The 13,866-nt window shown below is 40.9% G+C and overlaps 1 protein-coding gene across 1 annotated transcript in view; it reads left to right on the top strand.

The window, feature by feature from the left end:
- Positions 1-6,068: 6,068 nt before the first annotated feature.
- LOC139697770 (tetraspanin-11-like) overlaps positions 6,069-13,866 on the top strand; it is a 230,638-nt gene continuing 222,840 nt past the window's right edge. Inside the window, exon 1 of the mRNA XM_071596611.1 lies at positions 6,069-6,202. The gene's annotated coding sequence lies outside the window, so the exon portion shown is untranslated. The remainder of the gene's footprint in view (positions 6,203-13,866) is intronic.

Raw genomic sequence — 13,866 nt, 5'->3', positions numbered from 1 at the left:
GTGACTACATTACTGCAATGGCATCAGATGTGCCTCTCCCCTTTATGATCCCAAGTTTATCATCACCTAAGTAATCATTTGCCCTGCTCTCCATCCTATCATTGATGATCATTAGAGCCACTTTAACTTTGTGGGAAATCAAACTTATTGTTCTTTAGTCCTCACATGTTGTAGCCCTTTCCTTGTTTTGAATAGGAATTTACCCTGAAGTGACAAAGTCTTCAAGCCAAATCCTCTCTCATAAATGCTACGAATTAGTCCATAAAAACTCTTCCTCCCACATTTCCCTAAACCTTTAAGTAGATCTGCAAGAAAGTTATCTACCCCCATGGCCTAATTTTTTTTCATCTCCCTTAATACCCTTTCTATCTCATGGACGAGTATGCCTGAACCTAAGCTATCTTCATCTATGTCATATTCTCTTTCTGTGTCTGCACTTGTTGGCCTAAGTTCTTTACTACACAGTTCTTCAATAGTTTGCTTCCATCTCTCTTGGATCTTTCCTGGTACAACCAGTAATTTCCTTGACTTGTCTCTAATTGTTAACCCAGATTTTCCCTTCTTATTTCCTGATAGTGTTTTAACCTTCTTGTCTAGTGCACCAATTTCACCCTTCCTCTGGATACTTTCTATATCCTTGAACTACATCTTCTGTCACCCTTTTTCTGCTTTATTTTTTATCAATCTTAATTTATTATTTCACCTTTCATAGTTCCCAATACCTAATTCTATATTTACATTCTTTCAGGTTCTTCTCTTGACTATCTTTCTAATCATCTCTTCCATAATCCATGTTTTCCTTGTCCTTTTCCTAATTACAGTTCTTATGGTTTTGCTTACGGCTATTATTATTCCTTTTTGTGATATGTATTCTCATTTTTCCTCAATGGTACTCAACTCCTTTTCCTTACTTATGATTTTCACTGCAGCCAGCTGAACTCCTTTCTTGTAGCTCCTGGCTAGCTTCTACATTTCATTCCCTAAACCATTGTTCATGTTTTATCTTTTTGAATCATATGCTACATTTCATTTTTACTAAATTTAGATCTGAGCCTGCATCCGCTCCCAGGAATCTGTGTAAATTAGTCAAGCTATTCTTAAATTCCTGTCCACCATAATATGGCCTAACTAATATCTTCCTAAACCCCTGAGCATTTTCAATGTGCACCTATGGCTTCAAGTCTAAACCATGTACGAGATCTAAAACATCCATATTTCCTCTCTATATTTCTTCCTTTATATTCTCTAATTTTTCTACCATCATTATTGTCATAAGATTCCAAGTTTCCACTCTAACTAATTCGGTTCTTTTCTGAATTGTGTGTGCTGCTGCTGTCACTTTTGGTTTCCAATAATTTCATGAGATGGTGACTGCAGAAGCCTTGCCTACTCCACTGCTGGGCACAGCATATGACCATACACAATGGGATACATAATTGAGGTGGTTTCACGTTGCCTTTCTCAATAGTGTTTTTCATGTGGCACCATTACTCAATGTCCACCTTACTGGGGTCAGATGTCTTTGCAGTCACATCACTGAGGAACAAACACTGCATGAACCACCTATCATCTGGCTCCTACCCTTCATCCCATCTGGCATGGGATAAAATACCAAAAGCAAATATCATTGCTCCCATCATCACAGCTCTAGAGGTCATCAGAAAACACCAGCCCTTCCACCATGCCAAGGATTTAGTCCATGAGGAGGGGTGATAAGTATGATGATTGGAAAACCCAAGAATCAAAGAACTAATAATCTTGGAGGTCTCAGTATGTAGAGCCTAATGCCTTTCAAACATAAAAAATACTTACTGGGATAATTAGCTGAATAATATGAGGAAAGATGGAAGAAAGCCTTTTGGAATACTGATTCGGATTCTGGAAAATGTAAGGAACAAGAGAGGCAATACACAGTTTGAGGGTATTGACCAAACAAACGTTACATATCAACAAGCCATTACATGCTGCATTTGTGGGCTAGGAGAAGGTCTTCAACAAAGTTGAATGGAGCAAAATGTTCAAGATATCAGAAGTACTTGGAATGTGCCACAATAACACAAGAATATTCTATCGCCTATACAGGATTCAGTTGACAACTATTCAAATGAAATAAAGAAGCAAAATACAGGTCACAGTGAAGAAAGGAGTCACACAAGATGCAACCTCTCACCAGCACTACTAAATGTATATCTAGAAGGGGCAATAAAAGAAGTACAAGATTGAAGCATCGAAGGAATCAAGATCAATGGCAAAGGAATCAACATGCTCCGGTTTTCAGATGACTTTGCAGTAGTTGCAGAAACGTGAGAGGATTTGCAAGTAAATCTTAATGCTTATGAACCAGGCAGTGGAGTATGATATGAGCATCAGCAAGAGAAAAACTAAAATACTCAAGTTTGGAAGATAGCTTAAAGCAAATGGAGTGTCACAATGAGAGGAGTAAAACTAGAGCAAGTGGAATTCTTCATCCACCGAACGGCAGTGTAACTTGGGATGGAAGAAGTTTGACTGACGCCAAACAAAATATAGGTCAAGCTAAGAAGGCTTTTATGAAGGAGAGGAAACTAATATTTTCAAACAACCCGAGGTTGCAAACAAGGAATCAGTTCATGATAATGCTTGTATGGAGCATGAACTACCTACCTACCTACCTACATAACTACAATCTGTGAATTACATATCAGAGACATTGGAAAAATGAGCCAGTGAAGAATAGAAGATTTCAAAACACCGTGCTGGAGGAGAATGCTGAAGATTAAATGGACAGAAAAAGAGAGGAATGAAGAAGTATGTAGAAGAACAGAAAGGAAAGGACCAAATGAAAAAAAAACCTGCAGCAAAGAAGAAATTGATAAATTGAACACATCTTTAGGCCTAGTGGATTAGTTATAAACATAAAAGAAGTTAAAGTTGAAGAGAAGATCCTATGAGGAAGATGAAAAGATAACTGCTTAGGAATAATTAAGAGGAATATGTAGCAGAAAGGGGTTGAGGTAATTAACACTGAATAGAGAAGAATGGAAGGTTGCAGTAAATCAGTCTTACGATTGAAATACTGATGATGATGGTTATCCATTGTGTTCTTAATATTCATGCACTGCTGATTAAAATAATATACCTTTGTACTAAAGTATTTTGATTCTTCTTTGTGCATTATTATAGAATTCCACAAAATATAGACCTCAACTATGTCCAAAAAAATGTCACCCTTTTGTTTACAATTTTTATTCAAATTAAAGCTTGGCTTAACTGTTGCAAAAATGTGCCTATCTTGTGTTTCCAATTTAAATATTCAGGGGGTGTTCCAAAAGTAATGATTTTTATTTTTTTAAGGAATTTATCGAAGAGATTTGCATGACCATTGAAAATTCTTTAAAGTACTGTCCTTGGGCCTCTACACATTTTTTCAAACGACTCTGCCATGACCGATACGCGACCTAAAAGGCGTCTTTGGAGACCTCTCGCAAGGTCTTCGTCACGGCTGATTGGATCTCTTCTATGGACGAAAAACGGGTTCCTTTCAGGGCTGCCTTAATCCGAGGGAACAAAAAGAAGTCTGCTGGGGCGCGGTCAGGGCTATAGGGGGGGGGCAGCGTTAGCACCTGGTGTTAGGCCAGGAACTCGCGGACTCGTAGCGCGTTGTCGTGATGGAGTTGCCAGGTAGCGGAGATGTCTTCTATCGTCCTGATGATCGTTTTTCGGAGTCTTACCAGCACATCCACGTACTAGGAAGCGTTAACTGTCTGTCCTTTTGGAACAAACTCCTTATGGACCACTCCTTTACTGTCGATAAAGACAATGAGCATTGTTTTCACTTTTGATTTGCTCATTCTTGCCTTTTTGGGCTTGGTGGACTGGTCGTTGTGCCACTCTGAGCTGTGGTGTTTTGTTTCTGGGTCGTATTCGAAAATCCAGGTTTCATCAGCAGTGATGACGTCCAAATAATCAGGTTCATTTTCAATACGTTCCAAAGTTCACTTGAAATTTCCTCTCGGTTGGTCTTTCGTGACGCGGTAGTCGGGCAGAGGTTTACAATAACTGACACCCTGCCGCTTCCACAGCTTGGAGAGCACTGAGACTAGTTTCACGGCAAAGCTTAGCGTTCCTTCCACCTACACTGAGTGGTTTGATTCCACTCCGACCAATAGGAGCGGTGCGAAAAATTCAATCGCATGACTTGTGGAACGCACCATGTATATGAAATTTACTCTGACAGTTTACAGCTCGCCCTCCTTGATGGTAGAAACTGGTTACTGTTTGTAGTGAGAGGGAGACTGAGGGTAATTCCTCTCGTGAGATTTAATTGGACAAATCTTTCAATGCTTTTCTTAGTCACCAATCCCATGTAATGTTTCACAAAGATCACTTGTTAATTTTTCAGTAGAATATTTCTAGGATTAAATTTCAGAATTGTCAATGGCCTTTAATCAATACCCATCGGCAACCTGCCTATTTAATCCTATTTCCACACAGAAATCCTATTGAGAATACATTTCTAGTATTTCCTCTTCAAAATAGTTATAAGCAATGGTGGATTTCGTAACTTTGTGGAACTTTTCCAAGATGCATAGGAAAGAAAAACACTCTGCTATGGCAAAAATGTACTACGGCTGGTTTCGATATAGCGTATCACCATCTGCCAGATATGCCGTATCGAAACCGGTCGATGATGATATGCTGTATCAACACCGGCTACTGTAATTTCACATATATGTGGAATGGCAGAGTGTTTTTCTTTCCTACAAATCTTCAAAATGGATATCATTTGGCATTGGTAATCTGTAATTTATAACATTAAATTAATTTCAAGTTAGCATGAGAAAAAAATTCAGCTGTGGCCATTTGTTAATGAATGAATGAATGTTTTATTTCAAGGAGTTCATGCCAGTAGGTTGTAGACACGCAAATCAGCATAAGTTTTTCAGGAGATTACTTGGAAACTTACTTGTTTCCGTGTTTTTCCAGGATAGTTTATAAGTCTTTGAGTGCTGATCTCCTCATATATCTTTAACTATTTTGACTGTTTTGACTACATTTTTTCCTCCCTGTTAAAAATTCTCGAGCTCTATAAGTGGTTAATATAGGTCAATGCAACAATTTCCGAGTGTAAAAATCATTCGCCTTGACTGGGATCCCAGTCAAGGCGATGACTCCGCTAAAAGTTACTGTTGCGGCATCTACCGCAGTTTTTTTTGGAAATTTGGTTAATATAGGATTAACAGGCATTCAGTTTTTATATCAGACATCCTCTCTTCAAGAGCATTCTGGGATTTCCATGTGGGAATTTAGATTATAATTCGGGAGTTTCCCCTCGGAGAATATAAATACGTATCATTGCAAAGCGTTCTCCCCTTAGAACTATAATATCTCGTTTTATCCTTCATTTTCGTTATCATTATAATTTACGCACAATACCCCCTCGTATCCCAACTGATTCGCGTTCAAAGCATTTCAATAATATTGTTATTTTGTTGGACTTATCTTCCTGCGGTCAAGTTCCAATGCACGGACAAACGCATGCGAACGAGATTTCAAAATTATTCTCCTAATGAAAACGCTTCCTGGACCACCACTGATTGCTCTGCTCTCAGTATCGCGCTTGTTCTAAACTCCTCCGATCAGTCATACCCGTGTAAATACACGCGAGTAAGAGGTATAGAGCAGTGAAGAGAAGGTAAGCATTCTCCCATGGGCTTTCGAGTTTCGATTGACCCAAGGGAGAGGGAGGGTGGGTTTATACACACACACACACTCACACAACTTCGTTCCGTGGCACAGGTGTGTGAGGGCACGCGGGGAAATTGGGCGGCGGCAGTGGGAGGACTTGTGGCGTCCTCGGGGGTGTGGGGTCGGAGGGCCCGAGAGGAGGGCGAGGGGGATGGGAGTGATGCGGCTGTGGAAGGGGTGGGGAAGCGGGGAGGGCTGCAAGAGTGCTCGGCGCCTTGGGTGGGTGGGCGGGCACGGAGGGTTGGGGAAGGGGTAGGAGGGTCGGTCGGGATCGGAGGGGAAGTGAGGGGAGAGCGGAGGAGAAAACTGGCGGGCCGACTTGTTCGTTTGTTGTAGTTGGTTGAAGTCGCTGGTCGCAGTCGGTGGTGTTGGTGTCGGTGGTCACAAGCGTCCGAGTGATTTTAGTTTTTTTTCATTATCGAGTGTGTGGTGTGCACTGAGGTCGCTACAGCTTACGAAGATTCTGCAGAGCAAGGTGAGAGGATTACCGCTTTCGTCCTTATTTCCAGGTTTCCGTGCCTTCTTTCTCCGGACGGTGGTGTTCCGGGTCCGTTTTCCTTAAAGCCTTAGCGTCTTTCGACTCTCTTACCTCTCCCGTCTGCCTCCCAGCTCCTCGTGCTTGCGTTTCACGTCGACCCCGAAAAAAAAATTTGACCCGGAGAGAGGAGTCACCTTATCACCGACGATGATCTCTCTCGTTCCTTAGCGTGGTGTCTGTTGGTGATCCTTCATCCGTATCCTGGCGATCTTCAGCCGTCTTGTTTTTTGTTATATGGGTCGTTCACGATTGTGTGTCAAAATATGAGGATAGCGTTTGTGAAAGTTCTTCAGGGCCTTTTTTTCATCCTGAGTTTTCAATCAGCAGAATGAATTCCAGAAACTGTTAACGAAAGCTTGTGGGTCGGCCCATCGTTTGGTTCACGGTTTATTTCTTTTCCTCGTGCACGAGAAGAAAGCGTTTGACAATAAGGAAGACTTGTTCGTCGACTGCCCCTAAGCTCCCGCCCCTTTTACTGAGCTCGTCCCCAGTTCTACCGCTCTTTGACATGTATCTGGTTTCAAAACTTTCCAGTTCGCTTTGGGAAACTGTATCTGTTCCGTCCTAGGACAAAGAGCGTCATCGCTTGGAGATGCTCTCCTTCTTGTAGTGTCTGGTACACCGACTGCTAGTTTTTATCCTCAGTTGGAAATGCTATTGTGTGCTCATGTTTTTCTCTAAATTAGACCCCATGCTTGGTGCATGAATTCTACCTCATATTAAAAAAAAACTATGAACGGTGACACGAGCTACTACAAAAGCAGAAAAATTGCCATCTAGGGTAATGAAAGCGTACACACACTGAGTAGAGGATAAAACTACAAAAATATGTGGATAAAACTACCCGAGTGGTTAGCTTACTATGTAACACATTTTCCCATTATTTAATCAATATATCGTTTCTGAATACCCCGATCAAGTTGAAAAATAATTAATCTTGCGATCGTTTATATGGAGTACATTTTTTCGGGAGGTTCGAAAAAAAGGAAATAGTTAATTACAGCGCAAAAACTATTCGGTCGATTGCAAGAAAAGGTGATTTCTGAAGTATGATAATGGCATAATTAGATCGTTTTGCGTTTAAGGTGCAGCATTGTCACCGGGGAAAATTATCCTTAATGGTATTGCGGTGTAAGAATCCATAAGCTTGAAATAAAATCCAATGAGACTCTCCTGGACTGCGGATCGCGAAAACCCAATTCCAGCCTAGCAAACCTAACACCCGTCACCTGTCGTACTGGGTATCACTCTTGTATTTCCATCTACCAAAACACGCAAGCTAGAAACGGAATATTGGCTAGAATCCGTGATTCCAACGGGGACAATCTGCGTGGGATATACGCACGCTAAGCATGGTGTAATTCCCGATTCCAGTTTTGAACGAAACTCGCATTATTTCACCCTTTCAATCGCTATTGAAAAGAGAAGTTTCTCTATGCATTAGTGTGTATTTAATTCGTAGTTATGATTCGATGGACCGCATTGGGTTGACCTTAAGGTTAACCTTTCGGTTGCCGACTACCGGCTTTCCCAATTTAAAATTTTTTTATGAATCTTATGATGTTCGGAATCCCGGAAGGACACCCTTTTTGAGAATACCCACGATAGGCAATTTTAAGAAAATGGTAGGTATTTTAAAATTTGAAAGCAATTTTGAAGAACGACACTAGGTAAGTGGTATTTGTAATAATTGTATGTCGAAATCACGAGAGTTGATTTGTCCATTTTGAGTATTTTTTTAAAGGCTAAAAAAAGGATAAAAATTTTGATATTATTTGTTTCTCAATTACATTGTATCTGGTTTATGAAGTATAGTTGTTTAACCGAACGAGATCGTGAATATTTTTCGGAAGAAAATTCAACGCTGCGCGACATTGGAAGAGGTCGTCAATGTCTAACGCTTCTTCTGTCTGTAATTTTTTCCTCCGCAGTTATTTGCATTAAATAAGAAAAAAATCATTATTCTGTCGTGTTTCGCCGCTTTTCAAGAAGGTAATATCACAATGCATCGTTTCATACCTTTCGATACTTATTTTTTTCTCCTGCCTTTATGCCCGATTAACTCGCCTTAATATTAATTTACTTGTTTTACTTCGAAACATTTTAGTACGCCTTATATCTCTCCCTTTTTATTAGTCCCAAAAAGAGTGTGGCGCACATGCCACTATTAAATATGTCATCCTCTATCTCGGGGGGAAAACCGCCGGGAGAGACGCGATTAGCTAATGAGTGGGCAAACAGGTTGTCGAAGGCGTCGAAAGTGGGGCACGCATGGCCACTAAGCTAACGGAAATCACTTGGTAGATTCGGTGGGGTGGGGCATCTACACTTTTAAGTAGATGGTCTGAATTCTATAAGCAGGGGACTTTTATTCGAGGTGGATGAATTTCTTCCTTTCGAAGACCAAGAAACCGTAGATGAATTTTGTGGGAAAAATATACGCGGAAGGGTATCTATCGATCGAACAGTTTAAATGGCCATAGCATCACCGCTCATGGAAAGGGCGTGTTCGATTCCATCGTGCATAGAGGAGGAACTCAGAAACGCGCCTATACGTTAAGATGGCCACCAATGTTTTCCAGGTCGGTGGTCGAAGCTCATCCGATTTCACTGCATGGGCGTCCGTAAGATCGCGTCATGAGGGACGCAAGTGTCTTTTTATAAACCATAGCGTCATGGCAGGTGAAGGTGAATGCGCCGACTTGAGGGGGTTGAGTAACCAGTCGTAAAAAAAAACAATTACCTTCCCTTTTGAAACTCGCATCGTCTGTTTTTTTTAAGAACTGGGGCGGCAGGAAATCATTTCCCCATGGGCATACGCGAGTTTGAGCTCGCGCGGCATACATTGGCTTCACAAGGTTAGTCTCAAAGAAACAGGCAATTACCCCAATGGTTATATATATATATTAGATATATATATATACGCAATTACCCCAATGGTTATATATATATATTAGATATATATATATACGAGGGTCATCCGGAAAGTAGTACCCGTTCGTGAAATAAAGACACAAAAGTAGATATTAACAAACATAAAAAAATTTTATTTGAAAGAGGATACTTTAAACTACTTCTCAACATAATCTCCAAGCAAATTAAGGCATTTGTCATAACGTGTGACAAGTTTCTGTATTCCTGCTGCATAGTCCTTCGCCGCCAGCTCATTGAGATACGCGAGGGACCCATCTTGCACAAATTTTTGCATAATGCAGATGGTGTTTAACAATTTCATGAACAATTGTTCGAGAAACATTGGGAAAATGCTCACAGATGTCATCAATTGTGACGCGCCGATCGTTCCTCACGAATTCGTCAACTGAGCTCACCAGTTGGTCTGTAATGACAGACGGTCTCCCCGAACGCTCATCGTCGTGTGTGTTCCCCCTCCCCATGTTGAAGTTGCGACACCACCGCCGAACAGACGACTCGTCCATTACATTGTCTCCATACACCTCCTTTAATTGGCGATGAATATCACATGGGCGAACGTTTCTTGCATTGAGGAATTTAATCACTGCCCTCACTTCACAACTGGCGGCGTTCTCAATTTTTTTAAACATTGTAAACAATCACAGAAACAACACAGGCAATGCTAGCGTCACGCAACTTGGCTCAGAGAAGGCAGACAAGCCACTGAAGCTATCTGACCTCGTCCAGCGGCTACTCGCGTCGTCAGCACTTCATGCGGAACGAACGGGTACTACTTTCCGGATGACCCTCGTGTGTATATATATATATATATAATATATATATATATATATAATATAAACATATACATATGTGTGTATATATAAAATAATCCATCATTTAAAGTCATTTCATTTTGATATCCCACGCAGCCTAAGTTCTTCTCAGGATCATAAACAAAAGGATAGAGAGAAAGGCAAATGATTACTTAGGGGATGATCAGTTTGGGTTTAGGAAGGGGAGAGGTACGCGTGATGCCATAGCAGTATTGAGATTATTAATCGAGAGGAATATAGAATACAAACAGGAGGTATTTGCCTGTTTCGTAGATTTCGAAAAAGCGTTTGATAGAGTGAATTGGGAAAAACTAATGAGTATATTGCAGAAAATAGGACTAGATTGGAGGGATAGGAGGCGAATCCGCAACCTGTGCATGTCTCAGGCTGCTCAGGTGCGATTGGGGAACGGGGAGTCCGGATGGGCAGTGAGTGTTAGGAAGAGGTGTAAGGCAGGGCCCATTATCACTGTTGCTGTTCAACCTGTATGCAGAGGAAATGGTTAAAGAGGCATGGGAAGAACTGGAGGTAGGAATGAAAGTGGGCGGGGAATCCGTAAAATCAGTTTGGTTCGCTGATGACCAAGCTTTAGTTTGTCAGTCAGGCAAGGGGTTGCAAGCATTGCTGAGTGAATTGGAAATTCAGCGCGACAGGTATGGGATGAGAATCAATATTAATAAAGCAAAAGTTATGCGATTTTCTAGAAAGAAAAATGCTTAGCTAAACATTAAAATAGGAGGGCAAAAACTGGAACAGGTAGAACAGTGTACGTACCTCGGAATTGTTTTGGGCCAACGTGGTCAATGTAGGGACGTAAGGAGAAGAATTGCGCTAGGCAAAGAGGCTTTCACAAGAAGGAGGGAGTTGATGACGGGGACGTTGATTGAGGATATTAAGAAAAGACGAGTCAAAACTTTGATATGGTAGCTATGTACGGCGCGGAAACGTGGTCGTTGAAGCAGGATGATAGACGTAGACTGGAGGCTTTTGAAATGTGGGTTTGGAGAAGAATGGAGAAGGTGAAATGGACCGAGAAGAAAACAGAGGAGGAAGTACTTAGTATCGTGGGCGAAGAGAGGGGTTTGTTGGGAGAAATCCTATGGAGGCAGGTAAAATGGATGAAGGGCGTATTGATCGGGCGTGGGATGTTGAAGACTGTAATAGAGGGGATAATGTTAGGCAAACGAGGAAAGGGCAGGAACAGGATAGGGATGTTGGACGGGATGAAGGGAGGGAGGAGGTACTCAGGGTGAAGAGGGACCTGCTATTGAGTAGGATGCGGGATTTTGTGTTTTGTTAGGAGTAATAAAATATTTAGTTGGTAGTTGTGCCCATCCAAAAACCTACCTTAAACGGTAGATTACCTTAAAAAAATAATAATATAAGACACAGAAAAGGACACTCGGACTTGGCTTATCGTTTCGACAGCATTAGCTGTCTTCCTCAGACCAGTAAATAATTCTGACCTCTAGGGTATTCATCTATCCCCGTTTTTTGATTCATCTAATTAAATACTGGAATGGCATTATGCGTCTTGGGTGTGAATCTCCCATATGGCTACTTTCATGATCGAATCTTCATCCCCGATCTCATTTATTCTGGCATCATATATGATTCGATTCTGATTGGGTTATAACATTTAACGATATTAAATTTTTATTAAAACTTTTTCAATCCTCTAGCTTTTGATCGATATTCTTCAGAGCCTTCAACTACTGCGATCAGAAGGCTTTCTGAGGAAAGATTCTTCCTCGCTGTTTTTTCTTGTAGCCCGCCTCTACCTGTTTTGTAAAAGTGTGCGACACCTTGGAAATTTGTGTTAAGGTTTTATTATTGAAATAATGCAAATTGAATGAAAGAATTAGCCGTAATGATGGTCATCTCTCAAGCCGGAGGCCATTTCCGGTTTGATTACCCATTAAGACATGTTGGTTTTAGTGTTTCCTCCGCCTACGATACTGTCATTCCGGTGGGTAAATTCCTCGGCGTCAAGCATCGTTGTTCCCTTTAAATGTTGTGGTCTTTCCTAAGTTGCCTTCCCGGCTCGAAAGGCATCAGTTGCATAAATTTACAATCCAGTTTTTTCTAATCGGTTTCGTATTGTTGGGAAAATTTTTAAAACGAAGTCAATCATCCAATGGGAACGCCGCCGGATGTTGCTCTCCCTTGGTAACTGGAGATGAGAATTAGATTATCTATATATATATATATATATATATATATATGTATATATATATATATATATATATATATATATATATAATCTAGCTCCTTGGCAATCTTATTAGGTATCATTCACAAAAAACCAGGAATTGTTCGAAACACTTCGACCGTTGACATTTTTGTGCGTATGTGATTGAAATTTACGCGTAGAATTCGTAATTAAAATCACTGCACACGTTCTGTGAGTATAAAAATAAGATTTAAGGCAATGGGGTAGCTGACGTTGCCATGATTGGTACGGTACATGGCCTTACAAAGAGACGGGCTCCGCCCCCTGCTAACCGTACGGAGTTCTGCGCTTTAGTTCGTTTTTAAATCGCTCGTCCACAGACAAAACGAATTAATATGTTGTATAAGCTTCCAGTCGCCAATGTACATAATCTTTAAAAAGTTTAATTGGAAGGCATACCTACTTTCTATTCATATCTTTCTTGCTAGGAAAAAAACAAATTGGTATACAAAAAAAGTGAAGCCCCCGGAGCACGTGAAACATGCGTGATGGCCAGAACGTGATTTTGAATTAATTTAATAATTGATAAAATTGGTTGAAATACAAAGGTGCGTTTTAAAAAGGATAGCTGGAGCGTCTTAAATTGTGTTGTCTGTATGTTTAGCGGTTGTCTAGTTGCCTTTATGAAGTTGAAATAACATTAGTAAACCAGAACGACACCATTTGATAGGTATTTAAATTACATGCGCATGACTGCTTTATTGCTGTGTGCATCTTTGATATCAGCCTACCTGCGTCTTTGATGATTCTATCCAATACAGTAGAACAATGGATACGGAAACGAGTAATGGCTTAAGAGCCGATTGTGAGGTGTGCTGTCTCTGTAAGAGAAATGTCACGTACGTGAGACTTCATATATGTCCAAATGGATGTGTATTTTTAACGATGATTGAATGTACGCAAAGAAAAGGATTGTATTGTTAGGGTGTGAAAATATTAAGGAGAAGATAATCTTTAACTTGTGCATGGACATTGCAATGCATGTTCCATGTGCGGTCGGCGTAAGACTCTTTTTGAAACGCCAAGTTCGTGAAATAATTTTGTTGGAGGGAAAACACTGGCCTTCTATCTTTTGCGAAATGGTGCAGCCAACACTTTGTAAGTTGTCGAGAGAGAAGCGCCACGAAGGACTGGATGTTTGAGCTCGGTTAGGTGAAGATAAAGTGTGACTTGACCCCTTAAAGTTTGAAGAAGAGAAGGCTGCGGAAGATAGAGCTGGATAAAATGAGGCGGTGTTGTTGGTTATGCCGTCCCTTATTCACACAGTGGGCGGTCGGCCCTCTTTTTTGGGCGACTTTTTCTCAGCTCTCCTCTCACAGATGACCACACCACTTCCACCCTGTTTTCTTTCGTACACCGACCGATCACTCTTTCCCCTCTCGCCCCCATTAAAGGACTCTCCCACCTCTTTTCTCGATCGTTCCGACCCCTCTCAAACTCCCCTCATTTGTCCAAGTAACACATTGAAAGTAATCGAATCTCCGAGATTGCATGGAGAATCGACATGTTTTTACCTCAGCGTGCTAATGCAATTTATCTTAGTTTTCTGCAATACATGATGTGACTGTGAAAGTCCTCCTCAAAAAAATCCTGGATAAAGTTCTGCTTGGTTTACATTGACA

This window comes from Hetaerina americana, unplaced genomic scaffold (assembly GCF_022747635.1).
Source record: "Hetaerina americana unplaced genomic scaffold, ioHetAmer1.1.p SCAF_8, whole genome shotgun sequence".
NCBI classification, from domain to species: Eukaryota; Metazoa; Arthropoda; class Insecta; order Odonata; family Calopterygidae; genus Hetaerina; species Hetaerina americana.
The sequence above is the reverse complement of the archived record's forward strand: the minus strand, read 5'-3'. Positions and strand labels throughout refer to the sequence as shown.